This window comes from Lolium rigidum, chromosome 1 (genome assembly GCF_022539505.1).
Source record: "Lolium rigidum isolate FL_2022 chromosome 1, APGP_CSIRO_Lrig_0.1, whole genome shotgun sequence".
NCBI classification, from domain to species: Eukaryota; Viridiplantae; Streptophyta; class Magnoliopsida; order Poales; family Poaceae; genus Lolium; species Lolium rigidum.
This window is the reverse complement of record NC_061508.1, coordinates 30,837,395-30,858,425: the sequence shown is the minus strand read 5'-3', so window position 1 is coordinate 30,858,425 and position 21,031 is coordinate 30,837,395. Positions and strand designations below refer to the sequence as shown.

The 21,031-nt window shown below is 42.3% G+C and overlaps 1 long non-coding RNA gene across 1 annotated transcript; it reads left to right on the top strand.

The window, feature by feature from the left end:
• The first annotated feature begins 698 nt into the window (after nucleotides 1-698).
• On the top strand, nucleotides 699-19,848 carry LOC124670574. Its single transcript, XR_006992571.1, has 3 exons — nucleotides 699-853; nucleotides 945-1,134; nucleotides 19,640-19,848. It is a non-coding gene; the product is annotated as an uncharacterized LOC124670574 (long non-coding RNA).
• Nucleotides 19,849-21,031: the final 1,183 nt, after the last annotated feature.

Here is a 21,031-nt window from a genome sequence, read left to right as displayed (position 1 = left end):
CATGACATCACTGGTAACCGCATCTATTACACTTGGAAAAGGGTGTTTCTATGATTCTATCGTCGCCTATTGCATGAATTCGACGGTGCAGCCGGTAGCAATAACTGTCCTGTAATTCTCAACAGTTTGTCAGGCGCTACGAATTTGGAATTGACGATTGCTGATCCTGATGTGGTATGCTCGAAATTTTGCTCACTCCTATTATTGTCTGCCATCTGCGACATCTCATCTATGTTTGTACCCATGTCTGCCATCTGCGACATCTCATCTATGTTTGTATCCATGTCTGCCATCTGCTAGATCACATGTATTGCTGTATCCAGTTATCCATTAATATAAGCATATTGAAGTACGCCCTTTTTTGCATCATATGTTCTCCTCAATTCACATATTGAACCTTAAATGTTTCTAGGAATGCATCCCCTACAGTTTGTGAGAATGACACACACTCCTGTACTTTATTCACAAAACACTTATATGGTTTAGAAACTTTAAACCCAACATTAGATATAAATATCCACATCTTCTTACACTTAACTACTGTGAAAATTGAAAAATAAACCTGCAGAAAGTTTCCAAGACGTGTATTGTGTTCTTCTGTTTCTCAGAAAACATCATATACTTCTAAAGTATGCTTAATTGTTACACTTAATTGTTCTTTAACCATCTTTACTTTGTGTAGTCTATTTTCAGAAAGGATTTCAAATGGTGCCCTATGTTTAGCAAGCTAAAAACACTGTTGCTCAATGAGTGGTCCATGGTTGCTAAGTTCACTGGAGTGATTTACTTTCTACAACACTCACCTGTTCTAGAGACGCTTACGCTTCGACTTGATTTTGATACTAGTCAGAAGGTATATATATTTTAAGTATCATAGCTTGTCTTTGAAGTTGACATGTACCTTTGTTAGACTTCAATAAAGTTAACTTTTTTTTTTCCTACAGAAATGGTGTGTGATCGAAACAGCTGAAAGGTGCAACTCAAGGAAACAATCATTACTATCGAAGCATTTCAAGCTAGTCAAAATCGTATGTGACACGAAGAATGATAAAAGGGTTCACCATATTGTAACGATTCTCCTTACCTATGGAGTACTTTCTGAGCAAATTGACATCCAATAAAGTTGGTTTTCCTGTAAGTAACCATTGTCTTTCTTCTCAATTATTTTATTTTGAAGCCTAACCTCTGCATCACACAAGTAATTTATTGCATAGTTTAAGGTTCAGAGTTTACAAATCATGGATCACTCAGGGCGGCCTCAAAATATCAGTCAGCGGAAAATAAATAACATAGAGCACCTATTCAACATCTAATCTATTAGAATACCGCCAGACGGTCTAGGTGAAGATAGCCGTCTCGGTTGCATCCAGTATCCATATGCCCCCGTTGCCCCTCCGGGAGGAGAAATGACCACATGTGGATCCGATACGTAGCCTTGTGAATAACCTGCAGATAATGAACAGCTCCAGTCTTGTTAAAACCAAGTCATTTCTACATTTCCATATAGACCAAAGTAAAGTACAAACTCCAGATGAATTCAGACTTCAGTATTTTTATGAATCCCATTCAACTAATTTCCGATTTTTTTTGTAATATTTATTGGAGGGGATACGTAAATAAACTCAAGTATCTTCCAAACAAGATGAGTAAAGGGACAAACAATAAATAAATGGTGGATAGATTCCTTTGAATCACAGAAACTGCATTTCTCATATCCATTCCATTTCCATTTAGGAGTTAACACAACTTGCTCTCTTATACAGGAACCGCATAAATATCTTAATGTTCAATGGTACCTTTAGATGTCATAAATAGTTACTAAAAATCTAGTATGTCCATTTATGAGGTATGTGTACATAGCTTTAACCTAAGGCAGTGTTTGGATGCTTAGAATTGAGCTCTGAATTGGGGAATCTGGAATTGAGGGCCTAATTCTACCGTTTGGTTGTCTTTGGTATTCGTCTATGGAATTGTAGTCCAATTCCGAGCCCACCCCCGCACCAGCCTAACTTACCCCTTCGCGAATTCAGACCTCAGCACCTCCGTATTCATCTCTGAATTGGAGCAGCGCTTCGCTCCGTCCCGAACAGGCCAGCCACGCGAGAGAGCTCCTCCCAGCGCCGCCGCCAGTAAACTTCGCCTCCCCACCCCTGTCCCCGCCGGCCAGCCGAGCGCCGCCGTCGGACAGCCGAGCGCCGCCGCTGGCCAGACGAGCGCCGCCGCCGGACAGCCTCTTCTTCCTCTGCCACCGGCGCGGTCCCGGCTACCTCCGCCTCCCTGTCATCCTGCTCGGCTCCGCCGCCTTCCCCTGCGGCCGGCAGGAGGCGGCGCATCTCCCGGCTCCCCGCGCGCGGCCGGCCGGGGCCCTCGCATCTCCGGCCTCCCCTGCACCAGCTCGTCGGCCGGTGGTCTGCTCCCTTTGCCCCATTTGCACTTCGATTTTGCAGATTTGGTGGAGAAGAAGAAGTGCTGATTCAAGAAATTTTGCAATTCCACACAATGTGCATCCAAACAAGATTTAGAATTCCATTGATCTTTTGATTCTACAACATTTGTGGTATTGAATTGAATTGGTTGATTTGGTTTTCCATTGCCAATTCAATTCAGAGCCCAATTCATTGCAACTAAACACAGCATAAATGCTTTCCGAACAAAAGAATCTGGTTAATTTGATAATTGTACCATTGATAATTGTACCATCATCAACTGTTCTACCTACTAAGTGTAACCATCTATTCCACTTGTTCCTAGTTAAGGTACGTATGAATTCAACGTTCAACAGAGCCTGAGATAGTTCATTTGCAACATTAACGTCTTTCCATCACGCAATATTATATATAAACTAGCATGTAATGGCGCAGCGGCACGCCACGCCCAAGTGGTAGCTGCGAGTTGAAAAAAATGGAGGATATCCCGTGAAAAATTGTACTTCTGAGGCAAGTATTAGGAAATTACTCTTACATGGAGAAAACCGAACATAGTAGAGGGCCGCAGCCCTGCAAAACTGCCACACGCACAAGCAAACAGGATACTGCAACTCCGCAAAGTATCTGAGCTAGTTTCTCTCTAGCTTGTAACAACCTGTTCGTTTCTTGTTCATCGAATTGGCAGAACACACGCTTACCTCAAAAAACAAATGTGTACCACTCACAAAAACAGCAGAGTTTTTCTCATGTCATGCTAAACCACAATCCAAGCAGAAACTGCTCAGGTCAAACTGCTAGGTCATCTACCAATGCAGATGGTTCGAGTCTCGAGCTGTGAAAATAAGAACTCATAAACTTCTTGAAATCCTCAGCTAGCTCTCCCATGTAGGAAACTGGCCGTGGCAAGGTAACTGCATCCTTTTGAGAATTGGATCTATTAAAAGAAACCAAAAAACTGATATACTGAAGTAATTGAGAGAGTAAGATGAAATACTCAAATTGCTACACCAACAAAAATGGACAATCGCCTCATCTAAGTTGTCCAATGTCCATCCATGTTTCAACATGTCAAGTTGTGAACATATGCATTAGTTACCAAAGACAACAGACTAATTTCAGGGATAGCAGGGCGAAGTAAATACAAATGATTCTGCACTACTACTATCTTACCAATCGGCTCAAATATTAGCTCAAACTCCAGTTTCTTCTACTGTAATCAGCAAGAACAGAGAAAATAATGGATGGTCTGCCTTGGTTGATATAATCAAAGAATAATAGCTGGTCGTTTCAGTTAAGAATTTGTCAAAATGAAAAGCCCAACAGAAATGTTAACAGCATAAACCTTTCAATTACACAAAGAAACATCAATTCATAAACTCACAAAGACAAATTTATAAGAGAAAATCACCAAGGTTCAGCTTTGGCAAAGTATTATGATCTCACGGGTTGAGGTCTACCATGCTCTCCATGAAAAATATTAAAAAACTCTCCTTATCAAATATTATAAAAGGTTTCCATGCCGAAGAAGGGCAGATATATCTCCATGCCAAAGAAGAACAGATACACAAAGAAAAAGAATAAGTGCCCCTGCGGATTGAAGGAGCATGCTAATGTGTTAGTAGCAGGTGTAGTTTCAGTTTATTACTTTGTTGTGTTAATCTCTTAGTTTGTTGGCTCACTGGACTGAACCTGGAAGCAAGAATAATATGTATTTAGTGTGTCAGTGGTCAGATCAACAAACTAATTCTTCTTTGCCAGTAATTGCTTTCCCATACTGATGTCTACGCACGCTTCTATTCCTGTAGACAGTGTTGGGCCTCCAAGAGCAGAGGTTTGTAGAACAACAACAAGTTTCCCTTAAGTGAATCACCCAAGGTTTATCGAACTCAGGGAGGTAGAGGTCAAAGATATCCCTCTCAAGCAACCCTGCAATTACGATAGAAGAAGTCTCTTGTGTCCCCAACACACCTAATACACTTGTCAGATGTATAGGTGCACTAGTTCGGCGAAGAGATAGTAAGATGCAAGTGATATGGATGAATATGAGTGGTAATAACAATCTGAAATAAATATGGCAGCAAGTAAACATGCAGTAGAACAAGTAAATAAACGGTGATTCGATATTTGGAAACAAGGCCTAGGGATCATACTTTCACTAGTGGACACTCTCAACAATGATCACATAAATAAATAACTTCTCTTCACTTGTGCTACTTTCTCACACTCTCTTGTTGGATAACAAACACCATTCATTGTGTAGGGCTATAAAAGCACACCTCAAGCCGGAGTAAACAAGCTCCACAACCTCCGGAGTTCATATTTAAGTAACCTCTAGAGTGCATATGTTTGGCTTTTGTTTCGTCGAATTCCGAGAATATTGCCCGAACAGCCTTTCTGGAACCAAAAACAGACACTTCAGCATCTTGTTAATAGGTTAGTTCCGGAAAATGCATAAAAACATTATAAAGTGTAAGCAAAACATGTAGGTATTGTCATAAAACTAGCATGGAACATCAGAAATTATAGATACGTTGGAGACGTATCAAGCATCCCCAAGCTTAGTTCCTACTCGCCCTCGAGTAGGTAAACGATAAAAAGAATAGTTTCTGAAGTGACATGGTACTAACATAATCTTGATCATACTATTGTAAAGCATATGAGATGAATGAAGTGATTCAAAGCAATGGTAAAGATAATGACTAAACAACTGAATCATATAGCAAAGACTTTTCATGAATAGTACTTTCAAGACAAGCATCAGTAAGACTTGCATAGGAGTTAACTCATAAAGCAATAAATTCTTAGTAGAAGGTTTTGAAGCAACACAAAGGAAGATATAAGTTTCAGCAGTTGCTTTCAACTTCAACATGTATATCTCATGGATAATTGTCAACATAAAGTAATATGATGAATGCAAATAAGCAAATATGTAGGAATCAATGCACACAGTTGACACAAGTGTTTGCTTCTAAGATAGAAAGAAGTAGGTAGACTGACTCAACATAAAGTAAAAGAAAGGGCCCTTCGCAGAGGGAAGCATGGATTACTATTTTTGTGCTAGAGCTTTTATTTTGAAAACATAGAAACAATTTTGTCAACGGTAGTAATAATTCATATGTGTTATGCATAAGACATCCTATAAGTTGCAAGCCTCATGCATAGAATACCAATAGTGCTCGCACCATGTCCTAATTAGCTTGGATTTCCATGGATTATCATTGCATTACATATGTTTCAACCAAGTGTCACAAAGGGGTACCTCTATGCCGCCTGTACAAAGGTCCAAGGAGATAGATCGCATTTGATTTCTCGTTTTTGATAGATCTCAACTAAGGACATCCATACCGGGACAACATAGAGAACAGATAATGGACTCCTCTTTAATGCATAAGTATTCAACAACAGATAATATTCTCATAAGAGATTGAGGATTAATGTCCAAACTGAAACTTCCACCATGATACATGGCTTCGGTTAGCGGCCCAATGTTCTTCTCTAACAATATGCATACTCAAATCATTTGATCATGAAAAATCACCCTTACTTCAGACAAGACGAACATGCATAGCAACTCACATGATATTCAACAAAAGTGTAATAGTTGATGGCGTCCCCAGAAACAATGGTTACCGCTCAACAAGAAAATTATAAGAAATAAGATACATAAGCTACATATTCTTTACCACAATAGTTTTTAAGGCTATTTTCCCATGAGCTATATATTGCAAAGATAAGGAATGAAATTTTAAAGGTAGCACTCAAGCAATTTACTTTGGAATGGCAGAGAAATACCACATAGTAGGTAGGTATGGTGGACACAAATGGCATAGGTTTTGGCTCAAGGTTTTGGATGCACGAGAAGAATTCCCTCTCAGTACAAGGCTTTGGCTAGCAAGGTTGTTTGAAGCAAACACAAGTATGAACCGGTACAGCAAAACTTACATAAGAACATATTGCAAGCATTATAAGACTCTACACTGTCTTCCTTGTTGTTCAAACACTTCACCAGAAAATATCTAGACTTTTAGAGAGACCAATCATGCAAACCAAATTTCAACAAGTTCTATGGTAGTTATTCATTAATAGGTGCAAAGTACATGATGCAAGAGCTTAAACATGATCTATTGAGCAAAACAATTGTCAAGTATCGAATTATTCAAGACCATATACCAATTACCACATGAAGCATTTCCTGTTTCCAACCAAATAGCAATAAATGCAGCAGCTTTTAACTTTCGCCATGAACATTAAAAGTAAAACTAAGAACACAAGTGTTCAAATGAAAAAGCGCAGCGTGTCTCTCTCCCACATAAGCATGAATTTATTCAGAGAATGAAAATAACAAAACGAAAATAAAAGCACACAGATGCTCCAAGTAAAGTACATAAGATGTGACGGAATAAAAATATAGTTTCACTAGAGGTGACTCGATAAGTTGTTGATGAAGAAGGGGATGCCTTGGGCATCCCCAAGCTTAGATGCTTGAGTCTTCTTGAAATATGCAGGGATGAACCACGGGGGCATCCCTAAGCTTAGAATTTTCACTCTTCTTGATCATATTGTATCATCCTCCTCTCTTGATCCTTGAAAACTTCCTCCACACCAAACTCAAAACAATCTTATTAGAGGGTTAGTGCATAATCAAAAATTCACATGTTCAGAGGTAACACAATCATTTCTAACACTTCTGGACTTTACCCAAAGCTACTGAAAGTTAATGGAACAAAGAAATCCATTCAACATAGCAAAAGAGGCAATGCGAAATAAAAGGCAGAATCTGTCAAAACAGAACAGTCCGTAAAGACGAATTTTTTAGAGGCACTTAACATGCTCAGATGAAGAAGCTCAAATTGAATGAAAGTTGCGTACATATCTGAGGATCACTCATGAATTTTCGCAGATTTTTCTGAGTTTCCTACAGAGAGTTCTACTCAAATTCGTGACAGCTAGAAATCTGTTTCTGCGCAGAAATCCAAATCTGGTATCAACCTTACTATCAAAGACTTTACTTGGCACAACAATGCAATAAAATAAAGATAAGGAGAGGTTGCTACAGTAGTAACAACTTCCAAGACACAACAAAACAGTATCAAAATAAAACATGGGTTATCTCCCAAGAAGTGCTTTCTTTATAGCCATTAAGATGGACTCGGTAATTTTAATGATGCTCATATAAGGATGAGAGTTGAAGCAAAGAGAGCATCAAAAAGCAAGTGTGAAACAAATTTAAGCCTAACCCGCTTCCTATGAAAAGGAATCTTGTAAATAAACAAGTCATGTAAGCATAACGCAACAAGCATAGAAAGGCAACACAAGCGCAACTTCAAGATTCTCAACATAAAGAGGGGAAACTTAATATTATTAAGATGCGTATAACCATGTTTCCCTCTGTCATAATAACTTTCAGTTGCATCATTGATGAAATCCACAATATAACCATCACTTAAAACATTCTTATCATGAGCTACATGCATAAAATTATTACTCTCCACATAAGCATAGTCATTACTTTTAATTGTAGTGGGAGCAAATTCAATAAAATAGCTATCATTATTATTCTCATCACCATAATCACCATATATAGGAGGCATATTGTAATCATAATTAATTTTCTCCTCAATAGTAGGTGGACTGAAAATATGATAGTTATCTTTGTAATCATCATATATAGGAGGTAAAGTATCATCAAAGTAAATTTTGTCCTCCATGCTTGGGGGACTAAAAATATCATGCTCATCAAAACCAGCTTCCCCAAGCTTAGAATTTTCCATGGCATTAGCAACAATGGTGTTCAAAGCATTCATACTAATAACATTGCCATTAGCATGCATATAAAGTTCCATTGGTTTTTTAATTTTCTCTTCAAACACCTCATGTCCTAACTCAAGATAAATACTATAAAGATCTCTAATATTTTTGTTGTTTTCCATTAAGCCTAACTAGTGAAAAATAAAAACAAGAAACAAAAAGATATAATTGCAGGATCTAAAGGAAATAGCTTCGAGCACTCACACACCGGCAACAGTGCTAGGAAATAGCTTAGTAGTCGGAGGATGTGAATACCTTTTACCTTACCTCCCCGGCAACGGCGCCAGAAAATAGCTTGATGTCTACGCACGCTTCTATTCCTGTAGACGAGTGTTGGGCCTCCAAGATCGGAGGTTTGTAGAACAGCGAGCAAGTTTCCCTTAAGTGAATCACCCAAGGTTTATCGAACTCGGGGAGGTAGAGGTCAAAGATATCCCTCTAAAGCAACCCCGCAATTACGATACAAGAAGTCTCTTGTGTCCCCAACACACCTAATACACTTGTCAGATGTATAGGTGCACTAGTTCGGCGAAGAGATAGTAAGATGCAAGTGATATGGATGAATATGAGTGGTAATAACAATCTGAAATAAATATGGCAGCAAGTAAACATGCAGTAGAACAGTAAATAAACGGTGATTCGATATTTGGAAACAAGGCCTAGGGATCATACTTTCACTAGTGGACACTCTCAACAATGATCACATAAATAAATAACTTCTCTTCACTTGTGTTACTTTCTCACACTCTCTTGTTGGATAACAAACACCATTCATTGTGTAGGGCTATAAAAGCACACCTCAAGCCGGAGTAAACAAGCTCCACAACCTCCGGAGTTCATATTTAAGTAACCTCTAGAGTGCATAATAGACCATTGCAATTTAGACCGAGTACTAACATAGCATACACACTGTCAACAATAGCTATGAAAGGGGGAATAGATCGCATCAATACTATCATAGTAATAGTTAACTTCATAATCTACAAGAGATTACAATCATAACCTACGCCAAGTACTACATGATGCACACACTGTCAACATTACATCATGGAGGAGGAATAGACTACTTTAATAACATCACTAGAGTAGCACATAGATTAATAGTGATACAAAGCTCATGATCACATAAAAATCACACCATGGGAGAGAGAGATGAACCACATAGCTACCGGTATAGCCCTCAGCCTCGGGGGAGAACTACTCCCTCCTCATCATGGGAGACAGCGATGGCGATGAAGATGGCGGTGGTGTCGATGGAGATGACTCCGGGGGCAATTCCCCGTCCCGGCGGCGTGCCGGAACAGAGACTCTCGTCCCCCGAAACGGAGTTTCGCGATGGCGGCGGCGTCCCCGGAGTCTTTCTCGGAGTTTCGTCAATTGGTGTCGGGTTTTTAGGTCACGAGGGATAATATAGGCGAAGAGGCGGCGCGAGGGGGTGCCTGGGGGGCCCACCCCATAGGGCGGCGCGCCCCCCTCTAGGCCGCGCCAGCCTATGGTTTGGAGGGCCTGGGCCTCCTCTCCGACTCCCCTTCGGTGTTCTGGTCCTTCTTAGTGAAATAGGATGTTTGGCTTTTTTTTCGTCGAATTCCGAGAATATTGCCCGAACAACCTTTCTGGAACCAAAAACAACAGAAAACAGGAACTGGCACTTCGGCATCTTGTTAATAGGTTAGTTCCGGAAAATGCATAAAAACATTATAAAGTGTGAGCAAAACATGTAGGTATTATCATAAAACTAGCATGAAACATCAGAAATTATAGATACGTTGGAGACGTATCACATACTATAGAGAAATGTCAACTCTGCAAACCAAATCTGTCCTACTGCAAAACATGAATAACCAAGAAATAGAAAAAACGGAGGTTGCGGTTGGTCTTTATTAAATTGTGCCAATGTATACTACTACGTAGGAGCATATCTTAGGAATAGAAAAGGCTCAACAATTCCAAACCTGGGGCATGTATTTATCTCCAGGGTTTACTTTCTTTCAACGCATATTGTGTTCTATGCACCACAAGTTTCCAGTGCAAAGAAACTGCGTGATGAGCAGTTGGGCACATTAAGCTTCAACCACGGACTCTTGAGAGAGCTCGGCTATCTGATTCCAAGGAAATAAGTAATATTTCATTCAAGACAAAGAATGACCTGATTTATAATAGAACTCTAATATGCATAAGAAGAATCTTAGCGTGTGCCGCATAAGAGTTACGAAATAATAAAGCAGCAGGTGGTAAGCATCCACATAGATTTGTTTGATACCTGGTGTGTGGGAGATTGCAAATTAATTACTCTAGAATCCAGGAGACGCATCATTTCATGGAGAAATAGTGAAGGCTACTTAGACTAAATTATCATTTTCCTTCAATATTCCTCCGTTAAAGTCTGGTGGCAAGAAGGAACTTGACAAAATAACATTTGACATACACAGAAGAATGACCTGCAATGAACTCAAATCTGTTCAACTATTTATTTAAGAGGTAATAGCATCGCACATACAACAACTTGCATGGTGGGAGCAATTTCATACAACAACTTGAAAAATGTGGTGAGGTAGTACACAAACTTGTAGTTGAGGTGCAAATCAGTACAAAACTGTTCTAGACATGACACGTGGCAGCGTATTTTTGCGAAAAAACCTGGTACAATTATCCATTGAACTCATAATTAACATACTATTATTTGCATAATACTACTCTAATCACATATCTAAAATGACTACACTGTAGTATGAGTTCTTTGCCCTTTTTTCAGTTTTCCAAGACGTGAGACCGCGAAGGGCTTGGCCCGTACTTATCTTTCTGCTGCCCCTTCACAACATGGCCACTGGAGCAGTATCACCACGCCTGCCGATCCGTCCATGCCATTCGTCGCACATGAAAGATCCGCCCATGCTGCGCCACACCTGGCCGACGCAGCCGACGGAGCCGCTGCACCCAAGCAGTCGATGCGCCTGACCGCTCCGCTCATGACCATCGGAGACTTGGCCGTTGGAGCCGCTGTGCTCTTTCATGTGTTCCTTTAACATACTATGAATTGTGGAGTAGAATGGTATACGTCGCCGCGGCGCGTATCGGCAGCAATGACAACCTATCCCGGTGTCGTTTGACAGGACGAACATGATTACATGACGGTGGTCGTCCTCAGTTCTCAGCCACGCCCTTCCGGTTCTACGGCGCAGCGGGGTACCTCTTGAGGCCTACCGCCTACGAGCTGCCCCACGCGGGCGGCGAGGGCCAATGAGAGGACCAGCACGATTCGGTCGCCATGTAGAATTGTTCTGCGTACTCCTCCCAGATCCTCCGTGTTCCATATGGCCTTCCAGTTCCTTCGTGCCCTGCTCTTGGTTGCCCTCCTTTTTCCCAGCATTCCGGGAGGTGTCGTCAATCAGAGCAGGGCGCCCTCGCTGGAGTTCCGCCATCGGTCCTCTGCGCCCGTACGACGGTGGGCAGACGCCTGCATCTACGAGTTCCTCGGCGGTTTTCTGGCACCTTGCGGAACTGTTTAGGTCGCCGCCCTCGCAGGGTGATAACCCACAAGTATAGGGGATCGCAACAGTCTTCGAGGGAAGTAAGACCCAAATTTATTGATTCGACACAAGGGGAAGCAAAGAATACTTATAAGCCTTAACAACTGAGTTATCAATTCAGCTGCACCTGGAAAAGCACTAGTAACAGGGGTGATGTGAAAGCAGCAGTAATATGAGAGCAATAGTAACAGTAACACAGCAGCAGTGGCAGTAACACAGAGGTAATGGCACAAGAAAATAGTTGATACTACTTCTAATGACATGTAGGACCGAGTGAGTATTTGATGATGAAAGATGGACCGGGGTTTCCAGCTATCTACACTAGTGGTAACTCTCCAATAACAAGTGACAGGTGTTGGGTGAACAATACAGTTGGGCAATTGATAGGATTGAAATAGCATTAAGATAGAACATCAAGTTTATTAATCATGTAGGCATGTTTTCCATCTTTAGTCATACGTGCTCGCAATGAGAAACTTGCATAACATCTTTTGTCCTACCAGCCGGTGGCAGCCGGGCCTCAAGGGAATCTACTGGTAATTAAGGTACTCCTTTTAATAGAGCACCGGAGCAAAGCATTAACACTTGGTGAAAACATGTGATCCTCATATCTAAGTCTTCCCCTCCAGTTATCCCAGTTGCTGTCACTCTGGGGCCTCGGTTTCCGGACATAGACATGTGCAAACAACTTGTAGATACAATCTAAGCAATAATTATAGAGCTTAAATTTAAGATCATGCCACTCGTGCACTAGTGACAAGCATTAAACACAACAAAATTGCAGCAACAATAACTTCACAAACTTTATAGATAGACTGATCATAATGTAACAATTCATCGGATCCCAACAAACACAACACCGATTACATCAGATGGATCTCAATCATGCAAGGCAGCTCATGAGATCATTGTATTGAAGTACATGGGAGAGAGAGTACCAACTAGCTACTGCTAGAACCCGTGGTCCATGGGGGAACTACTCACGGAGCATGATGGAGGCGGTGGCGTCGATGGAGAAGCCTTCCGGGGGCACTTCCCCGTCCCGGCGGCGTGCCGGAACAGAGATTCTGTCCCCCGAAACGGAGTTTCGCGATGGCGGCGGCGCCCCTGGAGTCTTTCTGGAATATGATTGATTGTTGTAGGGTTTTCGCGTCGCGAGGGATTTTATAGGCGAAGAGGCGGCGCAAGGGGGTGCCTGGGGGGCCCACACCACACCTGGGCGCGCCCCCCTCCTAGGCCGCGCCGCCCTGTGGTCTGGAGGCCCTGGGTCTCCTCTCCGTCTCTCCTTCGGTGTTCTGGTCCGTCCCGGTAAAATAAGATGTTTGGATTTTGTTTCGTCGAATTCCGAGAATATTGCCCGAACAGCCTTTCTGGAACCAAAAACAGCAGAAAACAGGAACTGGCACCTCGGCATCTTGTTAATAGGTTAGTTCCGGAAAATGCATAAAATCATTATAAAGTGTGAGCAAAACATGTAGGTATTGTCATAAAACTAGCATGGAACATCAGAAATTATAGATACATTGGAGACGTATCACAGGGCACGACCGCCACCGCGCGCTGTGGACAGCCACCGGAGCCGGCCAGCCGGGGATCATCCCCCGTACTTGCCGCTGCCCTGTCCGATGTCAGGCACCACCGCCCCCTATGTCCCCACGGACATGGAGGCAGAGAACAGCGACGTGGTGGCGTAGAGCCGGCTCGTGTGCCAGTCCGCAGCCGACGCGTTGGATGTGAGCCGCGCGCCGTGCAAGAGTGACTGCCCGATGAAGGGGAAAAGAGGAAAGGGTCACAATTACGAGAGAAAAATATGCAAGGGTTATTTGTAAAATTAGTGTTGCCACGTGTCATGTCTATAATAGTTTTGTAGTAATTTGCACCTCAATGACAAGTTTGTGTACTACCTGATCACATTTTTCAAGTTGTTGTATGAATTTGCTCCCACCACGCAAGTTGTGTACTACCTTGAGCAAGAAATAACCATTTTTTTCAAAGATAACTTGTTTCTCAGTTCTAGTTTAAAAATCAACTCAAATCAGATAGAACTTACCAAGTAATCATTTTTGTCATGATTCTCATAGATTTTCTGCCTTGAATGTGTTCTCCAATCAGCAATCCCAAATGATCCAAGAAAAAGTGGTTGTGGTTTACATTCTCTTTCTACTTTCATGAACCAGTGAGTGAGAATCTGCAAACCGAAATGGTTTATGCAAGGCAAGTGCAATCTTCGAGAGAAAAAGATATACTATAATCCTAGTAGATATCACTACTTCCGGAAGGAACCAAAATATCAGATGTAATGGCATGAAAATCTATATCATTCTAAGATGAAAGAAGCAGAATCTCCTGGATAATGCCGTTATTTTTGTTTCTTCTCTCTGCATGCAAGAAAACCGTATTTTTTTTTTTGAAAATCCCTACACTGCAAAGTATACAATAGTACGCCCAGAATAGTCCCTTTTGTAAAAATGATTACAGATTCATAAAATCATCAACTTCCTCAACCGGAGCTCTTATCTAGACGCTCTAAACATGACTGACCAGCAAGAAACAGAATGACCGCTTCTCTCCAAGCTGCATTCGACAATGTTTGTTTACCATAAATAAATAGTGGAATCAGAAAGACTCCAAGGGAGAATAATTAGTTCATATTGCACATTTTTGGTAGGCAAGTTAGGTTGGTACCGTTGCTGCAAGATGTCTCCTATCTGATATTTGGTGTTAGCATGTGTTGGCTTAACCTCTTCAAATTAGCTCTGTATTTCTCCAACATAGGAGCAGCCTCCTTTTTTCCATTACCTGAAACTTGCTGTAGATTGGACATTTCCAACATCATGTTTTCTGCTGGTCACCATATTTCACATTCAGATACCCAACGTACTCTGAAACCTGTCAAAAAGGGAACCAGTATTGCCTATGTCATACAAAGAAGCTTATTTTTAAAATTAAATAATTTAAGCCTGCCGTTGCTGTTTTTCCTGGAGGTCAAGTCAGCTAAAATTCAAGTAATCTTGTTAAGAGCAGCTTGCTCATCTCGAATAGCAAGTTCCTATGAAAATGAAGGATGCTATCAATGATATTGTTGATGTATAAACTGTATATATGTAGCAAAACCAACCAACCGTAAGACCCTTCTCAATGTCAAACGTCCAATTTCTCTTTGCTGCATAGTTCTTTGAGCTTCTTCAAGCCTCGGTACTTCATCTTCCACCTGCACTAAAGCATATCTTCTTCACTATGTTTACCAAAATTTTAATTAGATTAATATCAGGCTGGTGCTATTCTGGTTCAGTTTGCTTCTTAGTACTAAGCCCTTTGTTTACCAAGAAGTAATAATTAAATCTTTTTCTGTAGATCATCCACTGGCTCACATTTCATGTTTTGAACCAGTAAATTGCTACATCAAAAAGTTACACAGTTGTACCAGAGGTTAGGTCACATCCATAATTGGTTGGTCGCATCGAGGCAGATCTTTATCAGTGTTGTAGCTAAACAGAGCACATACCCAGTCAATTATATATATTTATTGTTCGCGCAAACTTACTACTTGTTCCAACTCAGGATCAGCTCATCCACTCTGAGTTAAGACTTAAGAATCCAGCCTGCCAAAGACCAGAGGCAACCGGATTGGCCATGGTATCTATCACCAACATGCCTATAAAATATTGATCAATAACATTACTGACTAAATCTAGTTGGCAAACAGAGAAAAGAAGATGCAAAAATAGAGAGTAACTCATCACCAAAGTAAACAATACCACAAAGTGTGGATGTGGACCACCTTCTGTTCAGGGTGACCATGAAGCTTGCCCCGAGCGCCACCACTGATCTAGTCTAAATCCATCAGAACAGACCAGCACGCAAGGAACGACAGAAAAAATGGCGGTTACCGGCAGCACACCTCGCAGACAACCATGGCATCCTAGTAGGTTCTCTTCCGCCCCTGCTGCGTGCACGCAGCCACGGGCGCAGCGCTCACGTGTGTCGATTGGGAGCTTCCTGCAGCCACAGTGCCGCGGTAGTCGCAGCATCAGCGTCTGTCGGGATTACCGCTGTGCACATGGACGAACACAACGAAGAAGATTGGATGGCGCCTCTGCCTCACGGATGACGACGTGAGAAGGAGACACCCATCGCAGAGCTCACATCCATGGTCCCGGCGGAACACCCAGCTGCCCGTTCTTCTCTGCCTTGTCGCCAAGATTGGGTAATCGCCGCCACCGGCGGCGGCGCGGCTACCCATAGACACGTCGGGGGGGGGAGAGAGAGAGAAGCAGGTCCAGCTCCTCCTCCACGCCTCCATACGCCTTGGGAGGGAGAAGGCCGAGTCCAGGTCCTCCTCCACACCTCCAGCCGCCTCGGGAGGGAGAGGGCCGCGGCCAGGTCCTCCTCCACGCCTCCAGTCGCCTCAGGAGAAAGAGGGCCCCGTCCAGCTACTCCTCCACGCCTCCTTCCAGCTTAGGAGGGAGAGGAGCTCCTCCTCCGCGCCACCAGACACCTTGGGAGGGAGAGGAGGACGTACCGCGCCGATGGTAGCCTTGGTAGGAGGCATGGTGGCCATGGAGGAAGAGAAGGGCGGCATCAATGGAGAGAAAGAGAGCAGATGAGGGAGATGGGGATTGGAGATTTTTTTTTCTTTTTTGAGGATGCACGCGTCGATAGCACATACTGACGCAGAGCTACTCGATTTTTCAGGAGCTAGCACCGCTTTGACTGAACTGGACCAGCACACAAACAGAAACCTGACAGTTGTGCAGATCATTTATAAGCTACTGGGCCATATCAACACCAGTGTCCCCAGAATCGTGGCAGCTATGGCCACACCGTCAAGACACCAAAGCAACCAACCACTAAAGCTCTAGAAAAGGTAACAGCCAAATTGCACATGTGGGAGTAAACCACCTAAATACTACATACCATCAAACTGTACACAGAAAAGAATCAATAAGAACCAATCTAATAAGAGAGGACACGTGTCTCCCCATGGTAAATTCTGAGAAAGCTCAAAATTCTGAGATAAAAGATGTTGGTTGCCCTTTAATATAGTAGTTATTATATGGGTATTGTTGATCCAAGGGTGTATCTCCCAACCAATTATCCACCCAGAAAGTCTTCATGCCATCTTGAACTAGAAAACTTTCTCTACTAAAAAACTCCTCTCTGAAACCCAAAGACTCCCAAAAAAGGAGAATATGTAGGTTTCATATGCACCTAGGATAGAGTTATATTTTATAGGTATTTATTTTATTGTAGCTCTTGTCACACTCGTTCCTCATTCGAAAGTTTATATTACCATTTGCTTAATAAACATTTTCTCTTCATTTCTAGTTCTTCGACCCCCAGACTCCCGATGCTTAGGTTGGCAAATGATATTCCACTTAGTCAACCAATATTTTCTTTTGCATTGATCGCTTTGCCATAAAAATGCGAGATCTATAGAAGTCTAATCTCTTCCTCACCCCTTTGGGTATTTCTAGGAAGGATAACATAAACATTGTTGCCCAAGCATAAACTCACTTGAGTAGGTTTAATTACCTTATGGGCAAATGGGCAATCCTCACGTTTTGATTGGTCCCAACCTTGGTAAAAAAATAAAGCTCACATTCCAAAGGCATCGGTCTGTACCGTTGAATCTTGACCGCATTTTTTTTTGGTAACAACATGATAACAAAAAAATTAAGTCATGATTAATAACCGTTAAATCATGCTTAATAACCTCCCAAAAAGTTCGATATATCTCAACACAAAACCCATTTGGTCCTGGAGCTTTATCATGTTCCATCTCAGAGATAGCTCCATGTACTTCTCCATTAAGCCAGCAGTTAGAGTACTATTCCATTTTGGAGACACTGCGGTACTTAAACCCACGGACAATCTCTTATAATATTCAGTTATATACTTTTAGGTTCTCTTCGCCCACAATGGTCGCCTATTTTTTTCAAGCTGAAAGATCTTTATCTTACGGTGTTTACCTTGGTTATAAGATGGAAATACTTAGTATTATATCCCCCCCACCCCCCCCCCCCCTACTTGAATATGTTTAACTTTGGCATGTTGACCCACTTAGTTTCTACATCACATCGAAATTCCGATTAATGCTCATTAGCATCCCTCAAAGTATCCCGCTCGGATACACTTAGGGGAGTAGACTCATCTTCAATATCAAGTTCATCGATAATAAATCTTAGTTGTTCTCTTCTCTATAGACCTCACTAGGGTTTTGAGCCCATCCTCTAAGAAAGCTGTCTAAGATGTCTAATCTTCTTTTGCCATCTCTCAATTGGATTCGCCCATGTAGTGTTGGGGTTTCATTCGGCTACTATTAAATCATAGAAACCATACCGTCGCAACCAAGATAGTTCAAACGAAAACTGAGATGACCTTGATCATCGGAATCGATTAATAACGGAGTATGATCAGATCCCGAACGAGTCAAAGCTTGTACCACTACCAACGGAAATTTTTTCTCCCACTCCACACTGCCCAAGTGAATTGCCTACCCAAGAGTACTATTTCTCTTAGGTTTAAGCTTTCAATAATCACATTGAAAATAAAAGGCCATCTCATATTTAAATATTATTATTCTTTTCCTCTAGACCAAGTATAATGTTAAAACTCCCCTACCAACATAAGGAGTGATTCTGATACACATATATGTACCAGCTTGTCAAGGAACTCAGGTTTTTGTGCCTCCTGGGTAGCACCATATATTGGCACGAAGGCCCATTCGAAATCATCCATTTCGACCGGAAGAGATATTAAGTGTAGGTTCACACAATAATTTGCTGTCTCAACGTTTTTGAACGCAAGTGAGATAGTGTTTATACCAATCTAAAGGCTTCCCGACGTCCCATGAGGTGGTAGACAAAACTAGGTATAGTTGAGCCCCCGATAGATATTTAAGAAAAGGAATTGAAAAATTGGACCTTCCCGTCTCCAGTTAGTCAATAAAGTCCAATCTTTGTTCCTGTATGGTTTCCTGAATGAACCAAATTTTATAAGGATCACGGAGACCCTCGCTACTCCAAATCATTGCTTTCATCTGTGATTATCTTTTTTGTTGAATTTTAAATCTAGAGCTACATCTAACCTTTGATACATCATAGTCTTTCTTTTTTTACTTTAACATGTGACTTTCACACCTTGGATAGGTTGATCCTTATGATCACCCAATTCCCTAAATTTTTCCTCCATTAATTCCTCTCATAGACTAGAAACTTCAGAAACAAACAATCTTTTCGGATCCTCATCCACATTACTTGCAGTTTAATGTAACATAGTTAAAGGTCTATGAGTTTCATTGCCCTTCATAGTAGTCTTCAGTTATAACAAGCATTGGTTAGGTGAATTCCCTAAAGAAACGCCTATCCTATCGGCTCTATTAATTATTTTATCATCTGGAACTGACAAAACAGATTTTTTTTAGTGTTTGAAGAATTATCTTGCATAAAGGTATTGTCACGCAGCTGGGCGACTTACATCACCCTCTCTAGCTTGGTAGTCTTCTCAGTTATTATCCTCCTTTTGTCAGCCACATAACATGCTTCAGCAAATATCTTTTTTCTACTGCTTTACATTCGGTTAGCCAATCAATTTTTGTTCCCACAATCGGACAGTTCTAGTTAGTTGCACTTTGATTGTTTGAAGATCAATGAAATGGTCAAAATACTACCCAAGAGGCTGCCTATGAATTAACAAGTTAAACCTTCCGTCCAGTTTCATGTTAATAGCAAGTCCTTCCAACGCAGCATTCCCATGAAAAGATCAAGTGGCATGTTGGTCCAACTGTCCAAGTGAATTTCTTATACGATATTATCCCCTGCATTTCTTTCGGTCTGGAGTTTCATGTGCTCACCGTGTCCTTTGGTGTTTATGCAGGCTTCCGTTCCGAGCTGGAGCTGAAGCCTTTCCTACAGTTCAAGACCATGAAGTTGCTGCGCGTTGTCAACCGGGATGGTGCGCCTGCCTGTGTCCCGTAAATTGCCTTGTGCTTGCTTCGGTACAGGCCGCGCATGTTCAAGTGGCTTTGCTTGTTTCTTGAACTAAGTCAGGCCCGAGCTGGTTTTCCCCGCTGAAGGCCTATGTTTTCTGAGTGGTACTAGCACACTTTTACTTGTTTCCTAAATAAGGCGTCAGGCCTGAACCGGTTTGCTCGCTTGAGGGCTGTATTTTGTTTACATGTTTCGCTAGTGTTGTTTGAGGATTGCGTTAGGTTGTTTCACAATGTCAATCGCACCGATCTGTGTATGCTTCCTTTGTGGTACGTATATTGCGACATCTTAGTGACATCTTAGTTGGCACAAGATGTATTTCTATAACATTCGTGCGTGACTCTGGCTAATGCTTTGGTGGATGTTAGTCGTTTGCGGTTGGGTCCACGTGAACCGCGTCATGCGTTAAAAATTAATCCTTAATTTTGATGTAGATTCGAATGTTTTTTTTTTTTTTTTTGACCTGGACTACGGCGGGCTTGCGCCAGCCTGAACGATTATATTAAACTACTCCAGAAAGGAGCAAAACCAGGGAACATTACAACAGTTTTTAGAGGGCAGAGGGGAGTAGAGTAGAGTAGAGTAGTTCAGGGTGGGTCATAGCTATTACACCAAAAATTAAGAGCGTCGGCGGAGGAGGGAGTGTTACAACGATAGGCCCAAAGCCTAACATCCTCAATGCAGCGACGGGAGGCGAGGGAGAGGTCTTCCACAATTCCATTAAAGGCAAGCGCGTTCCGCCTCTTCCAAATGGTCCAAGCGATGGCGGTGTTGATCGTGGCTTCCTCGTAGGAGTGGTCTCGAGCCAACCAAATGTCTGTGAAGTGGGCGACCCCGCGGGAGCCGAAGTTGTTGTGGAAGAAATGCCGGACTTCCCGAGCGCGGGGGCATAGAAGCAGGAGGTGATCAATATCTTCGTCTTCGTGGCGGGAGAGGCAGGTTGCGGAGGTGGAGAGGTGATGCCGGAACCGTCTCGCATTGGTTTGGAGGCGCCAACGTCTAGCAAGCCAGCGGAAAACCTTGCACTTTAGGGGGCAGCGCTCCTCCGGATCCCCACGGCCAGCTCGTCGGTCCGCAGATGCCCGAAAGAATTGACATAGAAACTTTTGTTTGAAAGCTTTTTGTTATTGAGGCGGCTATCACGAAAGTCCGGGTTATCACGGAGCTCCAAGGAGCTAAACTCGGAGGTAAGCACACGGAGCTCGGTCACGGCAGCGGTCGAAAGGCGCGGCCCAAGGTTCAGGGGGAGGCCGGAGCGAAGGATGGAAGCGACATTGGC